The following is an 18,404-nucleotide window of genomic DNA, read 5'->3' on the forward strand; positions in this document are numbered from 1 at the left end:
AATCGGGACAGAGGGTGGGGGGTAATAGGAGCCTATATAAGACAAAGCCCTAAATATCGGGGCTGTCCCTATAAAATCGGGACATCTGGTCACCCTAGGTGTCTTTAACCAATGCCTGCCCACCTCACACATTCTGAAGTGAATATTCCACAAACACTCTCAGACCAGCGATGACTAAAGAGCAGCTTTCAGTATCTGCACAGTGGAGGAGGCTCATTAACAGAGGGACTTAATTGCAGCTTTGACAAACAAGCAAAAATCTTCACCACGTAGCCAAAAATAACCATAAATATAAATCTTCCAATGAGAGCATCACAAAATATTTCACTTGGCACATACAGTAAGAGAGATTATGGAGGTACCTGTAGCTTTTAGAACAAAAATGTAAGTATAACACAGGTAAAATAGAATTCATGACTCTGTTTAAGCATTGATGTTGTCACTCAATGTGTGTTGACAGTATTCTCTTGCTTTATTAATTTAATCAGAGCCTGGTTTATTTTTAAAGGAATCTGTTAATTTGTAAACGAGAAAAGGACAATATTGTATATAATGTATACACAAACATCGCTGTAGAAATATTAATCCAACATAGCAGGAAAAACTCAAAAGTATTGGCCTGATGGAGGTGAGTGTGTGTGTGTCTGTAACTTTGTGAATACTGACTGTGTGCCGTTTATTAGGTTTAAACCATGCAGTACATTCTTTGTCTCAATGATACTGTAGTTTCTCCCATGACATTTTTTTTAATTTCCTGCAGCATAACAAGACTCACCAAGTGAATATAGCTATTTAATGTTTCTGTTCTTTTATACTGCAGCAAAACAGTACTGTAAATTTATGAAGAGGCTGTGCCCCAATGGCATTTTCCAATGATGTTAGTGCACAAATGCTTTAAACTAGACTGGAACTGCCAGAAGAAAATGTAAATGAAAAATTTCTTGTATACCCTTATACTGCATGAGATCAATTTTTAAAAAATTGTTGCAAATCTGTTTTTATGAATAAAATATAGAAAATCTAACTTTGTTATAGCTTGATGAGTCCATCGCCTCCCATCCCTAAAGGAGCAGCAAACCAAACTCTGGAGAAGGAGGGAATCACAACACAATACATCTTTGTAATAAGCCAGAAGAGTAAAAATGCACACTAATAGTCTAACTGAGTGCACATGCACCAAGATACAATAGACCTGCTTGCTTCAGCCCTGGTTGTGACTATGCCTGAAGTTTAGAACCTTGTCTATATCCCTCTCACAAACCTTTCTTTGCAATGTCCACCAAAGAGACTAGAAACTGTGAGGGACCAATTTAGACATTCTAAACATTTACATCTGTACCCCCCTAGGAGCTTATCTGGGTTCCTGGGGCTTGGTGTGCATGAAACTCAGGGGGAAGCACTGTCCCTGGGAGGAAGGGGGACCAAGGGCAGACTCAGAGTCTGCTAGGCAACCAAGAAGGGGAGAGGAGAGTCACTGTAATAATAATTGGAGATATACTAATCTCCTAGAACTGGAAGGGACCTTGAAAGGTCATTGAGTCCAGCCCCCTGCCTTCACTAGCAGGACCAATTTTTGCCCCGGATCCCTAAATGGCCCACCTCAAGGATTGAACTCACAACCTTGGGTTTAGCAGGCCAATGCTCAAACCACTGAACTATCCCTCCCCCAAGGGAGCCAAGGAGGTTGGCAGGGCACCTGCTCAGAAGAGGGGCCATGTCTGAGAGAAAGAAGGGGGCAGAGTCAAATGATTGACAAGGGAAAGCCCAGAAAAAAGAGCTAACCTGACTAACACTAAGTGAAATGCCATCCCCTGGGAGCCCTGGAGGGGGGAGAAGCCATTTTGGAGCAGTCTGGAGCCAGCCACAGAAAGGGCAGGACTGACTGTGTGGGGGGCTGGTGAGGCCCAGGCCGGCATGCAGGGTTCCCCTGAGAACTGGCCTCTGGGAACCTGGAAGCAGGATCCCTCAGCTTGGCCCTTTCCCACTCCAAAGTGACTAGAGTTGCCAACTTTCTAATTTCTGAAAAACAGACGCTACAGCGGAAGCGCTGGAACCTCCCCACACCTTGGCTTCACCTCTCCCCCCGAGGCCCCACCTCAGCTTCACCTTTTCCTACAGCTAGATTTATTCAGACTAGAAGGCAAGCAAACCTACCTAGGTAATAAAACTGTGGCAATGTCTGCTTCAGTGAACAAGCTGGTTTTAAGCGGAATCTAAAATTGTTTCATGAAAGCATGTGCTAAACCTCTCTGCCCCTTCGTGCACAGGCAATAGAGTTCATGTTCTACATTGGGTTCTTCTGTTGGCTGGGCTACCCCATGTGTTTTCAGGGCGCATAGTAAGCCAAGGCAGGGGGAGGGGAGTAACCAAGAGCGCATGTTTATGTGGCAATGGGGAGAATCTTCAAGCCAGTGTACTGAGTGATTTATAAACCAAGATGATAGGAGACTGATATCAGCAAAAAATAGGTTTCCTGGCAAATACCATTCTGATTGAACTTGGGTCATATAGACCAAATGGTAAAAAAAGAATGCGCACAGAAAGGGGTAAAGCATTCTGGTTAAATGGGAACTCAGGGTAGAATACAGCCAAAGAACCGCTGGTACGAGAAACTCAGGCAGATAATACTGCAGTGCTCCAGCAGCAGGGCTTGGGCAGCGCTTTAAAGGGCTCAGAGCTCTGCCCGCTGCAGGGAGCCCTGGGCCCTTTAGATCATCATCAGAGCCCTGCCACTGCTACCCCGCCACTACCCCGATATAACGCAGTTTCACCTATAACGCGGTAAGACTTTTTGGCTCCCGAGGACAGCGTTATATCGGGGTAGAGGGGTATGTCATTCGGCAGCATCAGTTCAACTTGAACTGGATGGGCATGATGCTGCAGAGCCCAGGAGTGATAATGGCAGGGATAGGAAGCAGCAGAAGGGCACGAGCAGGACAAGCGACCCAGGATAGTGACCTGGAAGACACGACAGGGATGAAGGAGCAATTCCAGTGTGTTGCACCAGCACCAGCTCCTTATTTGTAATTCTGTAAGGAAACTAATACTGAGTCAAATTTACTCAAAGGCAGTTCTTGTCAAAGGGCACAGCTGAGTCCATTCAGCAAGGTGGCAGCTGCCTCCCCTCTCCTAGGAACCCCACAGTCCACCAACAGAGTCGCCAAAGATAGCACCACTGGCTGGGGTGTGAGATGCGAAAGGGAGCTAGGCATGCAATGATTCAGCACACCCAATGAGCTTCCAGGCCCAGGGCTCACATGGCGTGGCTGCCAGAATGTGACACTGCTTCCTTGTGTCTAGCGGTGGCTGGTGTCCAAAATATGCCCTGCAGTGGGGCTGCAGGTAGCACGCTGCTGCACCCCGGCACCTTGGCAAATTATGTTTTCAAACTAGGAAGCTAGGCAAGGTGCTGCTTGGAACCGTATTGGTGGGAATAAGGCGGGTTGGTGAGGAAGCAGGAGGAACAAGAGCTGCCTTCTCCCACCCCTTTTCTGACTGAAAGCCAGGGACACTATATAGTGAAGGCCAGGCCAGGAGCAAACTGATTATCCCTGTTAGCCCTTCACTGTTCACCCCCCAGGCCCAACCTTCCCACCCCCCAACATACTCATCGCCAGGTCACCTATAGCCTCATTCACCATTTGACCCCATTCTCTCCTGTACAAAAGCCAACCCCCCTCCCTCAACCTCCCCAAGGCCTCTGAGCACCCATCAATCTAACTTGCTCATAAACTGCCATCCCCTCTTCCCCCCCCCCGCACACACACACACACGCACGCACACACACACACACACACACACAAAAGCCCTGAGCCCCAGGCTGAGAGCCCTGCCTTTTCCTACTTAGCCTGTGCCCACAGCTCAGAGCCACCCTGGAGCTCAAGACCCTTTCCCATACAAAGCCAATATCAGCCTCCCCTCCCCACAGAGTGAACAAGAGTGCTCAGAAAGCCCATCCCCGGGCTCAGAAAACGTCCTCCTTCTTCCTCACCCCAACCCCACCAAGCTCAGCAGCCTCCCTGACCCCTCAGGCCAGACATCTCTACTAACTGCTGTTGGAGCTAGAGAAACAGAAAGGAAAGTCTGTGGGTGCAACAAGCAGGAAATGTGCATGTGTCTGACGGCTGCTGAGCTGAATTACTCCTGCAGAAGCATGTATGTCCCAGGCAGCGCCTCCTCCCTCAGAAGACCCTCAGTGTATGTGCTGGAGGGCTAGGAAACCCCCAGTGACAGCAGTTGGTACCGCACCCTGCAGCACATTTAGCCACACTCCACAGTATTTACAGTGGGCAAGGGCCTTCTGACATTACTGTTGGGAGCTAGACCCATTAGTCCCGTATAATAAGTGGCCTCTGGTATTTGAACTTCAGTTACTTAAATTGTAGCAAAGGCATCACAGTACACACTGGAGACAGGAACCTCTGTTCTAAGAAGGGGCGTGAGTCTTTCCTCCTTGCCAGGTAAATTAGTTGACATACTATTTAGGCCATATTTACACTACTACATATGCCAGCAAAATGTATGTCACTCAGGGGTGGTAGTGTGCACAGCGTTATGTTGGTGTGAGAGTCTCTCCTGCCAACATAGCTACTGCCACTCATTGCGGTGATTTTACTATGTCACCGGGAAAGGTCTCGCCCATCGGAACAGAACGACTACATGAGCTATCGTACAGCAGCACAGCTGCATCGGTACAGCTGTGCCACTGTCCGCTTGCTAGCACAGACATGGCTTAGTTTAAGATGGTTAAATGAACACGAATGCTAGGAGGACCCAGCACAGCTTCTGTAAAAGGAAAGGAGCCCTCTCCAATCTATTACCTGTCTTGTGAGATCTGCTGTTCCTGTTACTTATACCATGACTGTACAGGAGAAAAGCTCTTCCTGCCACAGAGGTGAAAACTGCTCCTTCAGCCTGAGAAATCCTTTCGTTTGCCCCCAAAACAGATTCTGCAGCTCATCAAATAATATGTCATCCAGCAGGAGCAGCAGCCAGGCAGAGCTGACAGCAGTCTCTCCAGCAGCTCTGAAAATGGATGAAAGCAAGAAACAGCAAGAACAACTTGGCAACTGCCTCTTCACTTTGCAAAAATGCACGTAGTGTCTCTGGCTGAGCAAGCAGCACTGCTTCAAATGAAAAAGCTCCTGCATTACACAATGCTTTTCTTCAAGCAAAAAACAACAAAGGAGCGGAAAGTGATCAAAACCACAGTGGGTCTGTCTTCACGCCCAACCTTAAAGCGCTGTAAAAAAACCCATCCCCACGAGGGGAGTAGCTACCAGCACTGGGAGCATGGCTCCCAGCACTGTAGCACTATCTACACTGCCTCTTTACAGAGCTGAAACTTGCATCGCGCAGGGGGTGTTTTTTCACACCCCTGAGCAAGAAAATTTCATCGCTGTAAAGTGGCAGTGTAGACAAGGCCAGCATTTTTATCTTAAAGATACAGTCACATCTCCTAAAAACATCATCTCTTGTCTTAAAGAGTTGGTCATGTCATTTAAACCCTGAATAGGAGAGGGTAGACCAATATGCAGGGGAGGATGACAAGTGTATAGTTCAGGTCAAAGTCATCACATTCCTGATCTGTAGAGAAAAAGAGCGATAAAAAACTGTGATGATCCAGATGATCCAGATGGCCTCCCTGAAAAAGAGCAAAATCACACACTGGGTTTTAAAAACACTATGCTTAAGAACAAACAAACTGTACTTACAAGTTTCTGCACAAAGAAAGAATTCACAAGCACTCACCCAGAAACTTGATAACAAACACGATCCAGCGATCCACTGTATTAAAAATAGTTACACTCTGAAGGAAATGAAAAGAAACCTCCAGATAGCACGGACAAAAATATTGCATCTGAGACTAGGGTTTACGATTTCAAAAGGGCTAACTTTACTAAACTAAGGCGACTAATTAGGGAAGTGGACTGGACTAACATATTTAGGGATCTAAAGGCAGATGACGCCTGGGGTTACTTCAGGTTGAAGTTGCAGGAGATGTCAGAGGCATGTATCCCGAGAAAGGGAAAACGGCTCGTAGGTAGCGGTTTTAGACCGAGCTGGATGAGCAAGCGTCTCAGAGGGGTCATTAAGAAAAAACAGAAAGCGTACCAGGACTGGAAAATGGGAGGGATCAGCAAAGAAACCTACCTTATTGAGGTCAGAGGGTGTAGGGAAGCAGTGAGAAAAGCAAAGCGACGGGTGGAGATGGACCTAGCGAAGGGGATTAAAAGCAATAGCAAAAGGTTTTTTAGCCATATAAATAGGAAGAAAACCAAGAAAGAAGAAGTGGGTCCGCTTAAAACTTTGAACGGAGTGGAGATTAGGGATAATCTTGGAATGGCACAATATCTGAACGAATATTTTGCCTCGGTCTTCAATGAGGCTAATGAAGGGCTAAGGAATAGTGATAGAGGGACCGATGGGAATGAGGATATGGGGGTAGACATTACGGTATCGGAGGTGGAAGCCAAACTTGAACAGCTTAACGGAAGTAAATCGGGGGGCCCGGATAATCTTCATCCTAGGAATTAGCGAGTGATATTGCTAGCCCGTTAGCGATGATTTTTAATAAATCTCTAAATTCGGGGATTGTATCGTTGGACTGGAGATTAGCTAATGTAGTTCCTATATTCAAGAAGGGGAAAAAAAGTGACCCGGGTAACTACAGGCCTGTTAGTTTAACATCTGTAGTATGCAAAGTCATGGAAAAAATTTTAAAAGATAGAGTAGTTACGGAGCAGGAGGCCGATGGCAACTGGGATAGTTTACAGCATGGATTTACGAAATGTAGATCGTGCCAAACCAACCTGATCTCCTTCTTTGAGAAAGTAACAGATTTTTTAGACAAGGGAAATGCGGTGGATCTAATATATCTGGATTTCAGTAAGGCGTTTGATACGGTACCGCATGAGGAATTACTGGTTAAATTGGAAAAGATGGGGATCGAAATGAAAATCCAGAGGTGGATAAGGAGCTGGTTAAAGGGGAGACTGCAGAGGGTAGTATTGAAGGGGGAACTGTCGGGTTGGAGTGGAGTTCCTCAAGGTTCGGTTTTGGGTCCGATTTTATTCAATCTATTTATTGCTGACCTGGGAACCAAGAGTAGGAGTGGGCTGATAAAGTTTGCGGACGACACCAAGTTGGGAGGTATTGCCAATTCGGAAAAGGATCGGGATATCCTCCAGGGAGATTTGGATGACCTTGTAAACTGGAGTATTAGTAACAGGATGAAATTCAATAGTGAGAAGTGTAAGGTTATGCATTTAGGGATGACTAACAAGAATTTTAGTTATAAGCTAGGTACGCACCAGTTGCAAGTAACGGAGGAGGAGAAGGACCTAGGAGTCCTGGTTGATCGTAGGATGACTATGAGCAGGCAAAGTGATGTGGCCGTTAAGAAAGCAAATGCGGTCTTGGGATGCATTAGGCGAGGTATTTCTAGTAGGGATAAGGAGGTGCTAGTCCCGTTATATAAGGCGTTGGTGAGACCTCATCTGGAGTATTGTGTGCAGTTTTGGTCTCCCATGTTTAAGAAGGATGAATTCAAACTGGAACGGGTACAAAGAAGGGCCACTAGAATGGTCCGAGGAATGGAAGGCCTGTCGTATGAAAGGAGACTTGAGGAGCTCGGTTTGTTTTAACCAAAAGAAGGATAAGAGGAGATATGATTGCACTCTTTAAATATATCAGAGGGATAAATACCAGGGAAGGAGAGGAATTATTTCAGCTCAGTGCTAATGTGGACACGAGGACAAACGGATATAAATTGTCAGTTAGGAAATTTAGGCTTGAAATTAGACGAAGGTTTCTAACTATCAGGGGAGTGCAATACTGGAACAGCCTACCGAGGGAAACAGTGGGGGCGAAGGACCTCCATGACTTCAAGACTAAGCTAGATAAGTTTATGGAGGAGATGGTATGATAGGATACCGGGCTTACTCAATAGGTTAATTAAGTGCCACACTGGTAAATAGTACAATGGGTCAATTATATGATATTCTTAACCTTTTTCCAGAGGGTATGGCTGGAGAGTCTTGCCCGCATGCTCGGGGTTCAGCTGACCGCCATATTTGGGGTCGGGAAGGAATTTTCCTCCAGGGTAGATTGGCTGTGGCCCTGGAGGTTTTTCACCTTCCTCCGAAGCATGGGGCAGGGGTCGCTTGCTAAAGGAGTGGGGGGATCGGCTAATGTGGCCTGCATCTTGCAGGAGGTCAGACTAGATGATCATAATGGTCCCTTCTGATCTTGGATTCTATGATTCTATGATTCTATGATAAAAAGCCAGATATTTCACTATGGTCAGAGAATGTCTATGGCTCATGATTACAACTTTTAGTTCAAAAGCTCTCAGAAGACACTTAGTCCTAATATGGACACAGAAAAGAGTGTGGTGAAAGGGATCAAGTTAAGTACCCCCTGCCCTCCAAGACTTTCTGGCTACAGATATAATATCCTTAATTTATGGTTGGCTATACACCCATAGTGATAAGACTGCGAATTACTATTCCACCAAAGAAAAAGACTCCAATGGAAAATGAACTATAGCAACATGGCTGGCTGGAAACCCAATGCACATGAAATCAGACAGCATTCATTTCAGTTCCATTGTCAGCATCAGGTGGAAGCACACCTAACATGGAGCATCCACTGAAACTGGAGTACTTGGACAACCCCAAAAGCCAATTTCACAATGTTAAAATTTGAATCTGATCATTTCATTAAAAGCCTCAGCATGCGTATGTGATGGGTTGGATCACAGAAACCTCCCCTGGGAGCTGCCACCCGATGGGCAAAGATTACCCCTGCTCCTGTTTTCCCTGCCAGCTCAGGACTCCAGCACCCTGTCTTACTGAGCCAGACATTCCCGTCTGCTCCAACAAAAAAACAGGGTCTGAATTACTTGCCCCAAAGCTGCAGGTTTACCTGAAAACAGCTCACAGAAGTGTGCTTGTCTTTAACACTCAGATGCCCAACTCCCAATGGGGGGTCTAAATCCATGTGCAGTAAGTCACAACTCTTTGTGAAAAGGTTTATTGAAACAGTTTCTACACATGCACAGAAATATTTTTTTTAAACTGAAATATCCTGGAAGGCCTTTTTGTTTTGTTTTTCCAAGATAGCAAATCATATAGACCATTTCCTCTCATCAGACACCTTTTAGTTTTAGAATTTTAGTTTGGAGGAATTTTGCAGTTCAGCTACAAACCCTTATAACTTGTGGTTTATAATGGCAAGGCTGACACTCTAAACTAGGTATGCAGAATATTGTTGTAATAAACAATGCCCTAGAGTCTTAGCTTTAGGAATAATTTTTCAGAAGCTGATGTTTCTGATTTATTATTCTGTTTGGGTGTAAAATCCAACAAGCTGTTTATCTGAGAATCAAAACATACAATTGAACTGGAGAGACAGGCACTTTTTGATCTGACTGAAATGCAGCACAGTGGGAATTTTGTTCATTGTTCCCAGCATCATCCAGTTACACAAACAAAATCAGTATTTTCTAACACTTAAATTCATGGCATTCTCAGATCAACCACTAGGAATTTACTGGGATATTAGGAAAACCATCAAGTTCAAAAAGAAAGAAATCTAGCTGTTGTATCATAAAATCAAGTGTGGTAGCTTCTTTATTTATTTACAGTGTTTATTCAGGTAACACACACATATATGTCTGGAGTGGTTCTCCAGGCCTCCACTTCCAGCAATTGCCGACAACAACAAACCAACGAACATTAGACAGGCACACATTTCCTTGTTCAACTATCTGCCCTCCCCAGGGGCTGGTTCAGAAGACTCATAACATTGTGTCCCCCACATACACACTTTAAAGTATGTACTATACTAATTACAACATGAATAATAATAATTAGTAATGCATTTCAAATGGCAAATAATAATAAAGAAATAGGCACTCAATCACTATTACACTGTATAATATTTGCAGTATGTAGATGAACATTTTTCATGTACAGAATGCCTCAATTCAAGCAATGAAAAAGGTAATTCCACCATCATTGCTGCATTTTCAGGAACAGCTTTTGATTCAAACCTGCCATTCTGTGATGGGAACTTGCACACTCTGTCCATGAGGGCTGTCTGTAGTAGTCGATCTTGTTGCAGGCTGATGCCCCTTCAAACTTCCAGAAACTAGTACAGACCCTAACTGGGCATTTTCCAGAGGCAATTCCATTCTTGCTCTCCAGAGTTTACCACAATCCGTTTTCTCAGCTGATCCATACGTTGGTGCACGACTTTGCTATCCCTAGAATTACCATGTAGGAGATTGGTCCTGTAATATATTGGATGATAGCTGGCATCCAACTGAGACCAGAACCAGAGTTTTTAGTATAGAGCTTTGCCAACAGTAAAACTACATTCGTTAGCATGTTTGTCATGTTGTTGCTTTTGCTTCCACTGTTTCTGATGTATTTTTCCCATTAAGTATGTATGCATAAGGTCTAACCTTCACCTTCATTTCCTTCCCATTAACATTGCTGCTGGGGACAGGCCTCTGATTGACTGCAGTGTTATCCGACAATTAAATAGGTAACCTGAAGCAAATACTCACCAGCAATCGCACACCATACAACATAAACACTAATCCAGGAACCTATCCTTGCAACAAAGCCCGATGCCAACTCTGTCCACATATCTATTCAAGTGACACCATCATAGGACCTAATCACATCAGCCACGCCATCAGGGGCTCATTCACCTGCACATCTACCAATATGATATATGCCATCATGTGCCAGCAATGCCCCTCTGCCATATACATTGGCCAAACTGGACAATCTCTACACAAAAGAATAAATGGACACAAATCTGACATCAGGAATCATAACATTCAAAAACCAGTGGGAAAACACTTCAACCTCTCTAACCACTCAGTGACAGACTTGAAGGTGGCAATTTTGCAACAAAAAAACTTCAAAAACAGACTCCAAAGAGAGACTGCTGAACTTGAATTAATATGCAAATTAGATACAATTAACTTAGGTTTAAACAGAGACTGGGAATGGTTGGGTCATTACACTAATTGAATCTATTTTTCCATGTTAAGTTCTCCTCACACCTTCTGTGGGACATCTCACTTATCACTTCAAAAAAAAAATTTCTCCTGCTGATGATAGCTCATCTCAATTGATTGGCCTCTTACAGTTGGTATGGCTACTTCCACCTTTTCATGTTCTCTGTATGTATAAATATCTTCTTTCTTTGTGTTCCATTCTATGCATCTGAAAAAGTGGGCTGTAGCCCACGAAAGCTTATGCTCAAATAAATTAGTTAGTCTCTAAGGTGCCACAAGTACTGCTGTTCTTTTTATTTCTATAGTAACTCCATGTTTTCTTTTAATACCCTCTTTAAATGAGTGCTTCCACACACACCTTCCTCCTTCTTGGCAGGGTTGCCAGGCCAGTGTGGAAGAAACATTCTAAGCACAAGGTAACCCCCACTTACTTGGGAGATAGTTGGAGACGCCCAACAAATAACAAAAACATAAAATATATCCAACACAGTCATTATATTAAGCAGGAAGTAAATATAACCCATTTGATGATGGCTGGTAAGATACTGATGTAATATGTTAAATGGTGTTTTGAGTCATAAATCTTTGGAACTCAATGCTAGTAAAAGAACTTCCAATATCTGATACAAGCATTTCAGGTAAAACACAGAGTCTAAAATTGGCCTTTAGTTTTTCTATGGTGGTTTCTCTAATGGATGTATTCATAGGATAGATGTCTACCCATTTGGAATGTGCATCTGCTAGTATTAAAAAACATTTTTCCCAGAAATAGTCCAGCATAATCAATATGTACTCTCCTCCCAGGCTTATCTGGCCGCTACCAAGGATGGAGTGGTGCCACAGTAGGAGCTTTTTGACTCTCTTGCTAAGTAGAATAGGATTGTTCGCATTATCAATATCCATCTTTGGCCACCACATGCAACTCCAGGCTAACTCTTTCATTTTAGTGTTACCTGGGTGTGTCTTATCGAGTTCATCCATTATTACTTCACATCCTTGCTTTGGAGTGATGAGTCAGGCTCCTGTAGTACACTATAGAATCTTGCACACTAAATTCACATAAGGTGCCACCGGACTCTTTGCTGCTTTTACTAAATTCACTGCATCGTCTGAGCTCCTGATCAGCTTTGGTCTGGGGTCATGCCCTTAGCACAAGTTCTCTAACTTTTGTGAGTACTAAATCTTTACAGTCCATGATTTTACCTGGAACTCTGTCACTAGAGGTGTATTGAGATAGTCCATTAGTCATACTCTGTGTTCACTTTTGTCTTTTTCATGTGTCTCCAGTAAAGGCAGCCCTCTTACAGCATCTGCGTTTCTCAACTTCTTACCAGCTTTTTATACAATGGAATAGTCATAGGCTCATACGGCCCATCTCTGGTCCTGGGTGATGTTATCTGTGACATGGCTTTCATCTCATTAAACAATGAGATATAGGGTTTATGATGAGTATAGATTGTAAACGTATACCCATATATATATATATATTTGTAAACTTCTGAACCCCAAAGATAACAGCTAAGCCTTCTCAATCTAGCTGTGAATAATGTTCAGCACAAGACAGAGTCTTGGATACAAATCCAATTGGTTTCTCTGACCCATCTTCCATTTGGTGAGCTAAAACGGCTCCAATTGCATAAGGTGATCCATCACAAGTCAATATTAGTTCTTTGTCAGCAATTGTAGCAATAGTTTAGAATCCTGCAGCGTTTGTTCCTGATCTGATTTCCAGTACTATTTAACCCCCTTTAAAAGTAATATATACAGAGTCATTAGAAACACTGATAAGTTTGGTAAAAACTTTTACAGTAGTAATTAAGCAAGCCTAAGTAAGTCTAAAGCGCTGAAATATTCCCAAGTGCTGGGACATCCCCAATTGCTTTTACTCTATCTCTCACTCACATCCTCACTGAGTATCCACTTTTTATCTCAAGTATATCACTTAATGCTCCAGGAAGGAACACATTCCTTTTTAGGAGCAGACCTGCTTCCTTTAGCCTATTTAACACGTCTGCTAAATTTTGTAAATGTTCTGTGTCGGTGGTACCTGTGATTAGTACATCATCCACAGGGCCGGCTTTAGGCCTATTCCACCAATTCCCCTGAATCAGGCCCCACGCCTAAGAGGGCCCCGTGCCCAGTGAGAATCCCTTCCCTGGCTGGAGGCGCCCTTCCAATTTTTACTCACCTGACAGTGCTCTGGGTCTTCGGCGGCACATTGGCGGCGGATCATTCAGTGCCGCCAAAGACCTGGAGCAAGTGAAGGACCTGTCGCCAAAGACTCGGAGCACCGCCCAGTGAGTACAAGCCCCATCAGTTTTTTTAAATGTTATTTTTATTTTTTTAGTCATCCCTGCCGGGGCCCCGTCAAAACTGTTCGAATTGGGCCCCGCACTTCCTAAAGCTGGCCCTGATCATCCAGATATACAGTAGAATCTCAGAGTTACAAACACCAGAGTTATGAACTGACCAGTTAACCACACACCTCATTTGGAACCGGAAGTATGCCATCAGGCAGCAGCAGAGACACCCCCACCCCCACCCCCCAAAAAAGGAAATACAGTACAGTAGTGTGTTAAATGTAAACTACTAAAAAAATAAAGGGAAAGCTGCAGTTTTCTTCTGCATAGTAAAGTTTCAAAGCTGAATTAAGTCAATGTTCAGTTGTAAACTTTTGGAAGAACAACCATAATGTTTTGTTTAGAGTTCTGAACATTTCAGAGTTGCAAACAACCTCCATTCCTGAGGTGTTTGTAACTCTGAGGTTCTACTGTACTGCCAGATGTGCAATTCTTTGAATTAATTTTTCTGTGGTACTTTGGAGAGTAACAGGAGCTGAGGACACACTGAGAGGTAACTGATTGTATTTAAACAGTCTTTTGTGAGTATTTACAGTGAAATATTGCTTAGAATCATCTTCCAGAATGAGCTGTTGGTAGGCATGGCTCATGTCTAAATTTGTAAACAATTCCCCTGCTGCTAAAACTGCAAATTGATCCTCAGTTTTTGGAACTTAATATTATTCTAATTGTGATCCTATTTACAGTCAACTTATAGTCACCACATATGCATACAAAGCCATCCAGCTTCAACACTGGAACTGTTGGTACAGCCCATTCAGAAACTTCACAGGTTCAATAACACCAGTTGCCTGTAGCCTTTTTAACTCAATTTCAAATTTGTTTCATGGCAAAGAGTACAGATCTGGGTTTGAAATAACAAGACATGGCATTTGGATTTAAATAGAGTTTAGCAGTAGTACCTTTTAAAGTGCCCATCTTTAAATACTCTCTTATGTGTATTTAAAACAGTTTCCAGAACTAGATTATCTTCTGATTTCAATTTATGTCCTTGTCCTATACAGTCCAGTGGCAGGTCAACTGATCACCATCTACCAAGCAAGTTAGGACCAGTGCCTACAAACCCTAACAACAGTAGATGTCTTACTTGGCTCTGGTGGCAAGCCTTCACAGCGGTGACTCCCGGCATCTTTACTCAGTGCTTAATTAGTGATGGGGGCTTGCCAGGGATCAGCCCCAGCAACTCTAGCCTTGGCCATTCATAGCCCGGGTACCTGTGGGTTCCCAGTCAATAGCTGCCACTCTCCAGCCACCCAGCTCTGAAGGCAGCGCTGTCACCAGCAGCAGCACAGAAGTAAGGGTGGTAATACCATACCATTCCACTCTTACTTCTGCGCTGCTGTTGGTGGCTGCGCTGCCTTCAGAGCTGGGTGTCTGGCCAGCCACCCAGCGAGTGCTTAATTTGTGCCAGGCCTTGCTGGGGCCAAGCCTTGGCACCTCTTTCATTACAAATTAAGCAGTCTTTACTGATTCTTCAGTGTATGTTTTAAATTTTATCCTACATTTGTGCAATGACACCAGTCAGCACTGTGTTCTTGGGGAACCAGGGCGCAGTATCTAGCCTGTCTGACTCATGAGAGACACTCCCACCCCACCCCCTGCACCAGATTTTGCTTGAAACAAAACCGATCAGAGAAAAGGCTTGCAGACAGCAGTGAAGGGTATTGGGAGACAAACCTAGACCCCTCCTGACAAGGGTGACAAGATTAATAATAATAATAATAATAATAATAATTGGAGATATACCAATCTCCTAGAACTGGAAGGAACCTCAAAAGGTCATTGAGTCCAGCCCCCTGCCTTCACCAGCAGGACCAAGTACTGATCTTTGCCCTAGACCCCTAAGTGGCTCCCCTAAGTATTGAACTCATAACCCTGGGTTTAGCAGGCTAATTCTCAAACCATTGAGCTATCCCTCCCCTGCTTAAGGAATCTCCATTTGTAAACAGAATGGAGAGCAAAGACAATTCCCCTAGTCTCATCTGCATGAAAGATGGGACAGGGATTAGCATACAGAATGGAGAACAGAGAACTGCACTGAATTCTGGGACCAGAAAAGCAGGGAAGCACTGCATCATGGGAATCTCTGCTCCAGACGTTAATGAACCTACACCTGCCCACACCCAGCTCAACAGTTTTCAGACCAATTCTAGTTATGAATCCTTCACTGATAGCCAAAATACTGAAGCAGTCTAGTTGCATTGTGAGCTCCCTGGAAGAAAACACCACCCCATAGCCAAGAGTGATCAGCTCCTATTGTCTAGCCTAAAGAAAGCCCTTGAGTCATCAGTTTATCCATAAATAAATCTCGTGTTCTCCCTTGAACCATTGTTATTTCTCTACAAAAACCCCTACCTACGTTCAAGTATGTGTTCTGATGCTTAGATCCAAACTATGCATCAGCTCCACTGGGACTCCATCTTCTCCTGACTGATTGTGCTGGGGTCTCTACCTGTCTCCAGCACTCAGGACCCTGAGCTACCACCATCACCTGGGAACCCTGACCAGTTCAAGCCTCATGGAGTGGTGAGATCCCCTTCTCTTTCTCTCTCTCTGTTTTCCTTTCTACCCTAGGTATTAATTTTTAATAATGTATGTTATGTTGGTTTAGCCTCCTTGTGTAGTTATCACTATTATTCAATAAATAACTTTTATGATTACACTGGTTGCTTCTCTCTCTCTTGCTGAACTTCACTCTTTTGTGTTTTTAGCTTCCCCCATTTACTCTGCAGCAACGTTTCTTTTACCTAAGCTAAAGATCCCTGCAGCGCTCAAAATACTCATCAAGTAGGTTACTGCCAGTACAATTGTGATGTGAGAGTGGGGATAGGGACGTGCTGAATCTGGGACACATAAGCGGGGGACAGCTTGAAAGTGCTGCTTGATCCAGCCCATTTTGTCCAGGGACATATAAGGGGTCAGCTTGAAAGTGCTGATTGACCCAGTCCGCTCAGACTTGCTCTGTTAATGTATGTGTGTGTGTGTGTGTGTGTGTTCATCCGGTTCTGGGGCTGGAGGAACCCAGCCCTAGGGAACCTAGGTCCTGCAGGATAGCTCCATTGGGAGGGGACTTGCAGAAGGGAGAAGTAGAGCTCCATATGAAAACACACATGACACAAGCAGTACATTGATAGATTTACAGAACAGCCCCCCTGCAGAAGAGTAACCTGAATAAATGAGCATACCCCAAAGTAACGGGCAGATCTGGTAACAGCAATGGAGGTGGTTCGCTGTCTTTCCACAAGGTCTCATACACTTCTTGGCTCATAATAGTAATTCTACATTCCTTGTTGTGCTCAAATTGTATATTTTTTTTATTTACAGGGAGCCCAATATAATGGGACCTACTTTAGGAATATTTGTTTCAGTTATACTGTAGATAATATCTACCACCTCATCTTCTTTTTCACTACTTTCCTCCTAAAATACATGAAAAGTAACATAGATAAGAGGCTTCTTTTTATCATGGCTTTGTGTGTCAGTTTTCCTGGTTTTGTTTTGTGCCCTGTCAACCCACAAATATGACGTATCTCATTTTTTTCAATCCAAAGTCCATTGAGTTGTGTTTGCCACCACAACGATAAGAATCTCTGCTAGCTGATTGGATGTGTTTCCCAAGTTGCCTTGCAATTTTGTGCACTGTACACCTTGTGTTTCCCAGGTCCTGTATCTTGCATTCGTAAATCCTGTATATTTTTATTTGCAGATTCCATGCCTGAGCCAATTTCAGAGCTGTTTCAAATGCTAACTGTGGTTCAGACAGTAATCTCCTTGCATTTTGTCATCATTAATGCCACAACTAATCTGTCTCTTAGCACTTGTGTCAGGGTCACACAACAATCACAATCATGAGAGAGCTTCTTCAGTTCTGCCACAAATTCTCCTTGTTTCCCCTGCTTTCCTTGACCAAGAGTTACATTTAAATAATTCTACTATTTCCCTGGCTGTTGGGTTGAAATGTTTTTTTAAAAACAGATTTACGAGCTCATCAAAAGTTTTATCACCAGGCTATTCAAGGGTTAACAGGTGGCTCATTAAACTGTAAGTACACTACTGAGTATGATATGTTTCTTCTTATCTTTTTCTGTATTATCATTATCAGTGAAAAAAATTAGAAAACATTTCACAGTATTGTTCTCAAATTTGGTGTTGCAGATTAAATGGTGAAATAATCCCAAAGTCCCACAGTCATTTTGCCTGTGTTTGTAGGCTTTACTAACAGACGACATCCCAGGAGACGACATAGTGCCCTTCCAGGATGATTACAGGGCACATCAGGAGCTCCTCAAAAGAATGGCCCAAAACATGGGGATCCAGGTAGAGGAGCTCAGGGAGTCCTTCCAAGCCCCGGTGGACATTTTAGCTGCATTTGGCCTCTCAAGAGTGGCTCTGCCCTTAAATCAGGCTATAATGGACCCCATCAAGGCCTTGTGGCAGACCCCAGTGTCCATTCAACCAATAGCAAAAAAGATGAAGAAAAAGTACTTTGTTCTGGCTTAAGGGTTCTAATTCCTGTATACCCATCCACCGCCAAGTTTGTTGGTAGTGTCAGAAGCCAACAAGCAGGAGTGACAGGGTCAGCAAGGTCCAACCCCCCAAAGCCAAGAATGCCTCAGAACTCAAGCCCTCTGGTCGCCAGAAGAGCTCTGGCTACACATCGATGTCAGAGAGCTCAGGGCAGTTCGCCTGGCTTGCCAGGTATTCCAACCCCATGTGGTGGGCAAGTGAGTGTCAGTCTTTACAGACAACACAACAGCGTACCCTGAGAGAGGTGTGCAGTTTGGGGTAGAAAATTGGAAGGTGGATAGATTGGTTGAGGTGAAATGGAGAGGCCACCTTGGCGAGAAATTTAGGTTGGAGTCCCAGGGAGACTTTGTCATTGTGGAAGACAGTAAAGGGTAGGTCAGCTATCATAGCCGCCAGCTCGCCAACCCACCTCACCGAGGTGGGCAAGACAGCAGGTCACAAGGGGCTTGAAGGGCTGCTTAGTGAGGACAGAGAGGATG

The sequence above is a fragment of the Mauremys mutica genome, chromosome 2, assembly GCF_020497125.1.
Source record: "Mauremys mutica isolate MM-2020 ecotype Southern chromosome 2, ASM2049712v1, whole genome shotgun sequence".
NCBI classification, from domain to species: domain Eukaryota; kingdom Metazoa; phylum Chordata; order Testudines; family Geoemydidae; genus Mauremys; species Mauremys mutica.